Source organism: Gadus chalcogrammus, chromosome 14, assembly GCF_026213295.1.
Source record: "Gadus chalcogrammus isolate NIFS_2021 chromosome 14, NIFS_Gcha_1.0, whole genome shotgun sequence".
In the NCBI taxonomy this organism is placed as follows: Eukaryota; Metazoa; Chordata; class Actinopteri; order Gadiformes; family Gadidae; genus Gadus; species Gadus chalcogrammus.
The window spans coordinates 12,103,194-12,113,193 of NC_079425.1; the positions used below are offsets into that span (position 1 = coordinate 12,103,194).

General features: G+C 43.6%; 1 pseudogene; it reads right to left on the bottom strand.

Annotated features, from left to right (window-relative positions):
- The window catches only part of LOC130403659 (fibrillin-1-like), a 24,912-nt pseudogene that overhangs the window by 7,460 nt on the left and 7,452 nt on the right, over positions 1 to 10,000 (bottom strand).

The following is a 10,000-nucleotide window of genomic DNA, read 5'->3' on the forward strand; positions in this document are numbered from 1 at the left end:
GCTTGTCTATGTGTGTAAGGGGGAGTGTGTGGCTTTTTTTGTGGTTGCTATTGGCTTGCCTGCGTGCAGCACACTTGTATGCATGAAAACATACGTACATTCAAGTGAGCGTGTGTGTGTGTGTGTGTGTGTGTGTGTGTGTGTGTGTGTGTGTGTGTGTGTGTGTGTGTGTGTGTGTGTGTGTGTGTGTGTGTGTGTGTGTGTGTGTGTGTGTGTGTGTGTGTGTGTGTTTGATCGAATGCAAGTTCAGAAATGGGAGGGGTTCTGAGAGCACAATGGTAATACTTGCGGAATGATGACCGGGCCAAATGGATGCCAGCCACGTGAACACAAGCCACTGGAAATTTCATTGGAAGTAAGTTCACCTCAAGACACCACCTTATCCATTGGCCTATTTATTCGGTGAAGGATCTGTTTGTTTCAAAAATACACAAACACACACACACACACACACACACACACTCACACACACACAAACTCGAAGAAGATCTGCCAATCCATCATGTTTTCTTATATATGACATGTTTCAGATGTAAATATTCACCCACAGCCACTAGAACTTTCACCAACACCCACACATTCACACACACAAACCACCCACCACCACACCAAACTCACAAACACAAAAGCCCCATAGTTAATAAACTACAAACTGCATAATTATAGTCGTGGTTTCCGCTGTACGCAGTGACCTCAGAAAGAAAGCACCAACAAAACGCCTCATTCCCGCCAGTACCACAAAAAAAAAACCCTCCAGGCCAGTTCGGTTGAGGACAGAGTGGAAACCAAAGTCACAACATGTTGAAATCCTGTCAGGACAGATAAGGCCTGGCGCTCATCCACAGACTGGACGGACACTGTCCCATTAGTGGGTTAATGCAACGCCGGAGGACCACCAGCTCAGTCCCACGGCTGTGGGACCGAGACCAAGCAAAAGAAGAGGATGCCGGTAATTAGGAGCTCTGCTGGGAGTCGGAAGGTTTACTTTAGAAAAGGCCGTGGCCGTGACCTCCCGATGTCAACGGCCTCACAAAAGAAAACATCCCTCGCGTGCCTTCATGGCGCTCCTGCGCTATGTACACAAGCATACAAGCATCACACAGCTGAATCCCACCAACGCATAGCACAAAGTGTATCACTCAGTTCAACACCTTTCCGTGTTTGTAAACCTCCGAGGCTCTGACCAATTCAAACAGGGAGTGGTGGTGGCGAGGGAGGGAAAAGATCCTTTTAATGTTTTGTTTTGGAAAATAGCAGTCATCGATACTCTGACGCTTGACAAACCTTGCATATTTCACAACACATTAAATTCCATCCCCCCCCCCCAACCCCCCTCCCCCAACTAGTTTCAATTCTGTGACTTAGCTCGACCAGCCCGTAGCCAAACCATCCAACCGACCAACCAATAACCAGTAAAGCCCGCCAGTGTGGTGGTAGGGGGGGGGGGGGGGGTGGTAATTGACCACGGTGTGGAGCTCGAGGTTGCGGGGGGAAGGTGGGTGGGGAGGGGAAAAGGCTGACTCACGGCACGCTGGGCTTTGCCTACCTCTCTCGCACTGCGCCCCGTGAAGCCGTACGTGCACACGCAGCGGTTGGGGGCCACGCAGCGCCCTCCGTTAAGGCAGCCGTTCTCACACACCGCTGGGGAGAGGGACAGAAACAGGAGGAGGACAGTTTGACGGACGCACACCGAGGACAGCCTGGAGGAAATTAGGTCCAGAATGGGGGAGGACGTTGACTTTGTCTGGCAGTAGGAGTTGGTTATGAAGGAGGTTGAGTGTTAAATGTCACGTTGTGTACTTTATGCGGGTCTTACGTTGTCCACAGTGGTTCCCCACGTAGCCTTTCTGGCAGAGACAGTTGTCCTCAGCACACGATCCGCCGTTCATGCAGCGGATGTTACAGTGCTGGACTGTGGACGGGCGTACAAGCAGTACACATGTTCACACAATCCACACACACAAACGCACACACATACATCCACGCACACACACACACACATGCAACTGGGTTATCTTTCAGTGATTAGATCTTCCTAGTATATGGTATATAAACAGATGAGCACATAGGGAGCGGGCGCTTTGAGAGCTGCTCTATAGGATCGTCATGGAGAAGACTGTTGACAGTGGATTCCTTCCAAGGCAGACGCCCACTCCGATCACACACGAAAAGGCTCCACTTGCAAAGATAGGCCTCTACTTTCAAGCACATGATTGCAACACAGATACTGTGTTGAGGCTGCATGAAGTGCTGTTTAGAATCCCATTCCTTGACTAAGCTCATTACTGTAGTCTTATTTTCTTACATGTATTCTTGGACTGGGCTGGATGGCAACAACATTTATCATAATTTGGTATCAAAAATATATATAATTCTTTGACAATTGAGAAACCCCACATAAAAGAGTGTCTCTCAAACAGGTACCGGCAGAATTATTTAGCCTCCTATTTCTGTTAGTTAGTTTCATTGTGTTGAGACAGTGGCCTCGTGTCCACGGAGCCATGCGTGTAGGTCCACTGTAAACAAAGCTCATACAAGCACAAGCAAAGAACTTCATACTAATATTCAGAATTCTTTGCATTCATTGATTGGAGATATTGGCCAGAAATATATTTGAAAACCAACACTGATCTCCCTGAACATGACCAGTGAGGGCCAGCTGTAGAGCAGTGACGTATTTGGAAAATGAACATAACATTTAACAAACCTGACTTGGTCCCACAGGAAGTAGCGATCTGTCCGGTGGGGCACGTGCACATGTTGGGTCTGGAACAGAACCATCTCCACAGGTACTGCGGCAGATGGCTGCAGAAGTCACAAGTCACACTTTAGTCAATGAAGTCCTCAGCATCGCCATGTTCTGAGCTTAAACACCATTTTTAATAGTAGTACATGTTGTAGTTTACTGTTTAATGCTATTCTGATTAAGGATGTCAACAGGTAGACAGCAGACATCACTTCGAAAATAGAACCTTCCGGCAGGGAAGTTCCATGCTCGAAGTGCTGTTTTTGGTCAAACACTTTAACAGCTAAGCTATCCTGCCCCCATAGTTAATTACAAGTCTTTTTTCTTTAGTATCAAGGGAAATTAGACAGTTAATAACATATAGCACAGCCAAGCCATAGAACACAGGCATTTCTGTGTTTTCAACCAATATCATTCTTAGATAATTGGCGACAATTTTGGCAGAGGTGCCAAGCTTCATTTTTGCCCTTTTGTCCACATCCAGCTAACTGTTTCTATCCACTGTGAGATGAAGCGAGGCTGTTCTTCCCCTTCCCACAGTGTTGTTGGCATGGTGCAGTGGCCATAACTCCAATCAGGTACCGTCCAGCCCCAGACTCCAAACTCCCTGAACCCCACTGCTAAACAATGTCATTAGAGCGACCTCAGGGAGACAGCTAGCCAGACTGCAATCACTCTACTCAACAAGCAGAACTGTTCTGTCAGATGAGAGGTGGGGAGAGAAATAGAGAGAGACCGACATAATGGGAGAGAACGAGAGGGAATGAGTGAGAGAGAACAGAGTAATTATTTTAATTAATAATCTATTCAGTGAAACTATCATTTGGCCGTCAGATTAAAAATTTGAATTCAGAATCAATTTCATCACTATGCACACAGTTGCATTTCAGCTGCTTTGCTTCCAAAATAAGTAAGTGGAGAATCTAGCCGGATCCAACATTAACACCTGCCACCAGCCAATTGTGGATAGATTTGACCATTTGGCAGGTCAAAAATTCATGGTTATATATTATAACAATTGCTTGGTCTGTGATATTTAAAATCTGGCAGGTAAAAAGTTTTTTTTTAAATTGAGATGGTGTCCCTGATACCTGATGAATAATGGGGTACTTACGGACAATACACTGGTTCCCTCCGGTCAGGGTCTTCCAGCCTTGGCAGCAGAAAGCGTTGTTTCTGGTTCCGCACACGTTAGGCCTGAGGAAGAACCATGAAGAATCATGAAGCTTTAGAACAACTGCGAAGATCTCAAACATTCATGAAGATCTAGACAAGTGTTTTTCAACCTGTAGACAAGGGTCAAGCAGGTGGTATGTGGGAATTTAATCTTGAAATAGACCGATTTACAATGATAGAAAATATAATGTTGATAATTTATATCAAATAAGGTGCCTTTATGCCTTCCATCATAAGTTTCCCTTGGAATGTTTTCCATTCATGCTTTGTGTTGATTAGTGATGGCTAAATGCACACTGGGAGCATCGATGCTGATTTTTTGTCCTTCTTGCAATATTACTTGTATGTAAAGGGTTATGGCACTCTCTGCTCAGCAAGAGAACGGCATGTGTCAATTATTCACTATTTGCATACACAATTTGCATAATGACCATTTCATGATACACATCCAAGTTTGGGAACCACTGATTCACCACAATCAAAAGATCTAGGACCCTCAAGATATCTAGAACAATCATGAAGATCTAGATTAAGCTTGATTAAGTGAATGATGTAAACAGGACTTTTGTTATTTTACTACCGGAGTGGGGCACCACTTCCTGTTTGGTGCCCATCTGTAATATATCTGGAAAAACTATCAAGTCAAAATTATATTCCAAAAAAGCCGTAATTCTACGCCTCAACAAACTGCAAACTTTTCAAACTTTCTGAAATTGGAACTTTAACACACTTCTCAACATTAACATACGTTCTGAACATTACAACTTTCTGAACTGCAACAAAGTTTAACAACCTTCGTCTGTAAACAATTTAGTATTCCAGTTGAGTCAGGATGAGACAATGGATGTCTGACTCTTAAAGAGTAGTTTGCGTCAACTGATTAGGCCCAAGTAAGACAACCTGCCTTTCCCTAGTTTATTACTAACTGGACATACCATTACAGAACGCCTGTACTCCTTTGCCGGATTCCCCAGTTTATTAGGAATTGACACCTCAAACATTCAAATATATCAGATATAAGGCAAGGAGATAATTTGATAAAAATGTACTTTTATCAAATTGTCTCATTATTAACTTAACTGAACTTTAACTGCTACATAACAGGCATTATAATAACACATGCACTAAAGAGGATAAATTATCTGCAAACTAAATCATTGACTGGAGGAAGTTTACACATGTGACCAAGAAATTAAGTAGCAGTTAAATTAAAGTAAAAAAAAGGAAAAATTCAAATTATATGAATCCAAAGATGAGGGACCAAATATATGAACCAACAATAAATATAACTTCTGCTAAATCAATAAACATTCATTCAATCCCTAGATAACATGACCACCATATGTGTGGGATACACTTAAAAAGCATGCATTTGTTTAACTGTACATTTAATTAAAAGTAAAGTTTATTAAAAGTTTTAAGTTGAGAGAGATAGAAGGACATAGAGGGAGTGTGGGGCTTCTACCCATGTTCCGTTTGATGTCCCAGGACTGTTATATGACCCCCGGGAAGGGGAAGCCATAGAGCGACAAAGGGGGATGTTCAGTACAAAATAGTGGTACTGTGAATCCTCCAAATGGTTCCAAAGAAACACTGCATGCGTGTTCGGCACATGTCCATTTACTTCTTGTTTTAAACAGTCCAAGTGGTTCATCCTCGTGAGGATGGGTTTGTATTTGTATGTTTAATTATATGTGGTAGAGTGTGAATCTCAGGAATGCATGGAAGAGGGGGCTGGAATATTACCCCGTCCCAAAAGGTGTGTGTTTAAACTCATCAGGCAATAAAAATGTTTTCAATGTGTCATGCAGTTCAATTAATAGCGATGGGGTTTATTTGGTCAGTGCAGTTAAAAAGCTAATTTTTGGAATGGCAGTATGTGTGGACGAGGGTTTACTGTGGAGCGTCAGGTGGGATGAATCACTTATCATGCTCAGATGAGTCAATGAGGGTGTAATGAAGTGTGTAAGTGTTTTATCGAAAGCACCGCTACATGAGCACTGCTGCACTGCTACATGAACATCTAGAACAATCATGAACATCTAAAATAATCATGATCCTTCCAGAACAATCAATGAGAAAATCATAAACATGGACATCTGTCACAACCATCAATGTCTACAACAATATGTATATTACTGAAATACAGGACAATCAAAAACCTAAAAACTGAAAATGAATGAGCTTCTAGGAAAAACTCAGGAAGAAACCTGCATGTAAAAATTACTAAAAGCTATAAGAACATAAACCACATTTATATTTGCTAACATCACTTGATTGTATGGTTAAAGCTTAAAACTTGTCAAGTCCATGTTCTCTCCACACCGTGACTAGATTATTACAAATATTATTACAAAAATACGGCCCTCAACGATGCCCCTCAAATGCTTTTTAACAATCTGATATATAAACTAAATTCAAGTCAGCACAGAAAAACCAAACATTTGTTTGCTCAAGGGTTATGAGGCAAATTATATTATATAACATGACATTACCCCAATCATTTGAGGGGCAAAGCTTCACCTGACAATGTACCGAGCATCAGAACTTCCCACTCCACACAGCATCATATTTGGACTGTGCTCGAAGCAGTAGTCATGTTTACAATTGAAATTCATATAACAGGCAGGGAAATACTTCCACTGTTCCAGGGGCCGAGCATCACTGCTCTCCAGGGAAGAGCAAGAGCTAGAGGCAGAATGCAGCCAGAATGTCTCCCCTTCCTGCATGCAGATGTTCTGATAAAAGATTTTCAAACTAATGACATTCAAAAATACAAATATACATACATTGAACGTTCATCTTTACACAACCTACAACATTTCGCTCTCTCGTGCTCTCAGACACACACACACACACACACACACACACACACACACACACACACACACACACACACACACACATACACACACACACACACACACACACACACACACAACACACACACACACACCACCATACACACACACAACACACACCCACACACACCAACTAAAACTACGCAGTCACCCACTGGGTCCAGCTGCAGATTGATTTATCCCAAACTGGTGTGTGGTGTTTTTGGCCAGAAAAGGATAAAGCTGCAGTCTCTGGTCTCCTGGTCTCTCTGTCTCTAGGTCTCTCTCTCTCTTTTCTTCATCTCCCTCTCTTCCTCAATCTCTGGCTCAGTGCAACAGACATTCCGACAGCCACACACACCATGGCCTCCTTTGTGTGGATGTATTTATTATTGCAGTCATCAGGAATGTGAATATCCTGCCAATATTTAATTACTAGAGTTGCGTTGCGTTCCAAATTCCGATCATACACAATTCGCATTTGGAAAGCCGCAATCTGCATTCTTTATAAAATGTCAAATTGGTTTATGTGACGTTCCACTTTAGCCAAGTCCCTGGAAGACATATGTAATGCATACAATGGAAACTATAGTAGCAAGCGTAATAGGCTAACACCGGCTACTACACATCTACAACTTGTTTATAATAAATCACCGTTGTGTTAACAGAATAGGAACAGCAACATTGCGAAAACATACAAGAAAAGTGGGAAAATACTAAAAACTGAAAACATGGATGTGATCCTATGCCTGCTACACATGGTATCGAGTTAGTTTTTAGACAGTGCCATTACCCTCTGAGGACTTCCGAGCCTCCCCTCCTTTTAGCCCGCTTGCCCTCGGCTCGGACGGCTTGGCCAGCTCGCTGTCTTCTGCGGTGACCACTCTGCAGCGGCGTCCTCTTTCGGCCACAGCCACACTAGAGGCGACAACAACGCCACTAGCAGCAGCAGGACCAGCTGCAAAAAGCAGTCCTCGACTTGCCACTGTCTTGCATCTCTTCTTCTCAAATGTGTACAACTCCACCGTCAGTGTTATTACACATTGACGACTGCGACGCGGACGCAGCCTGCGCAGTAGCTACCAAGTCTAAGGCGGTGAAAGAAAAAGAAGCCCAAAATAAATACAAACTCGAAAAAAAGCATAAAAAGTGTACAAGTGATGCTGTGCATATATTCTCTTCTTATAGGTAAACTGCGTTGTGGGGTGAGAGATATGATCATGAAATACATTCACAGTTTTGCAATTCTAGCCTAATTCTAGTGTTAAAATTCAAATCTCGCCAAATCTGAAATTACTTTACTTATCTCTCCCCAGTCGGATATACCCTCAGACCCGATAGTAGGACCAAGTTTCCCTTAACTTGTCCAAAAGGATGTATCAAAGAGATCTGTGGAAAATAAATTCAACCCCGGCAAACCACTTTATAAACGCTACAAATAATTGCGCATTTCAACGTTTGTCGTCCACCTGGTGCATCCAGAGAGCGTTGATGCATTCCAAAGGATGAAAATGTTGAAACTTCCCCCCCAGATCGCTCTCTCTCGTCTCTCTCTCCTCTCTCTCTCTCGTCTCATCCCTCCTCTCTTCTCTCCTCTCATCCTCTCTCATCTCATCTCTCGTCTCTCTCTCATCTCTCTCTCCTCTCTCGCTCTCTCTCTCTTCTCGCTCTTCATTCGCGTCACTTTTTTCTATCTCTATCTCTCTCAAACTCTCTCCGCCTGACTTCTCCCTCACTCGTCTCCCACTACTAGTCTCTCATTCTCGCGCTCACTCACTCTGCTGTATTAGTAACTCCTCCTTCATCCGGTGGCTTCTAAACTTCTACCAAAATGTTTTATTCCAGTCTCTCGCGAGTACAGAAAGATATGGAAGCGCAAATACCTTATAGGTAGGGGAAGCCCAGGAGATTAGACGGCAGTAGAGTCTGTTTTAAAAGACGGAAAACGTATTTTTTTCTATAAAATGTATTGCCCTCATGTCATCGCTTAGACTCGAGGGAATGGTTGTAGAAGTAGCCACTGGGTTTGCCCTCTATGTCGACTTACTGAATAGCCCCCAAACTAGATTTGAAAAGTGTATAGGGTTAGGTGTTATAGTGTGTGTGGGTGTGTGGTGTGTGTGTGTGTGTGTGTGGTGTGTGTGTGTGTGTGTGTGTGTGTGTGTGTGTTGTGTTGGGTGTGTGTGTGTGGTGTGTGTTTGTGTGTGTGTGTTGTGTGTGTGCGTGAGCTTGTGCCGTGTGCCTCGTGTCTCTTTTTGTTTGATACGCACACACATACCAAAAGTAGGTAATGTGAGATGGTCTGGATACTTTGGCAATGAGCCAGCTCATCCAAGCCTGCATATTATCACCTCATCTGCCTCATTGAGGTGTAGACTCTCCTCTGGTAAGCTTGTAAGTGAGTGGAGTCAGGAGTTTGGTGGAGATAGCAGTAACCATGAGAACCCATAGGCACCTGTCACTGTGATCACCACAGGACCTATTGCAAAATGTGTGTGTTGTGTGTGTGGTGTGTGGTGTGTGTGTGTGTGTGTGTGTGGTGTGTGTGTGTGGTGTGTGTGTGTGTGTGTGTGTGTGTGGTGTGTGTGTGTGTGTGTGTGTGTGTGTGTGTGTGTGTGTGTGTATGATCATTATGTCTGTCCTACACACTGCCATCTGGACTTTATTGTATATGAATATCTAATTGGACATCACATAAACACACAGAGACACCATGACTGAAAACATGCATCCATGAACACACACACACAGACACACAGCACAGCCAGACACACACACACACACAGGAACACACACACACACACACACACACACAACACACACACACTACACACACACACAACACATCACACACACACACCACACACACACACACCACACCCACATACAAAGACCAAAGACATTCTCACCACACTCAAATAAGCAGTAGAATCATAGACACAAAGCGCCAGGCACTGTAGAGTGATAGTATGATGTCAGTCTGAGGGGCTTTCTTGTCCACTGATGCTTGGTTTAGTTTAAAAAAACTCTTGGTTGCATATCAACAGGATATAGGTGGAAGAAAAGACACGTATAGAAAGGGCTCAGGGTTACTGTCTATTCACCTTGATCGCAGAAAAGCTGTAATTGATCATAAGACACTCCCCCCCGGACCCCCCGCCCCCACCCCCCCGCCCCTCGCCTTCTACAGTATCCAACTAACCCCTCCGCTCGACTTTGTCTTTGAAATATATTTTGA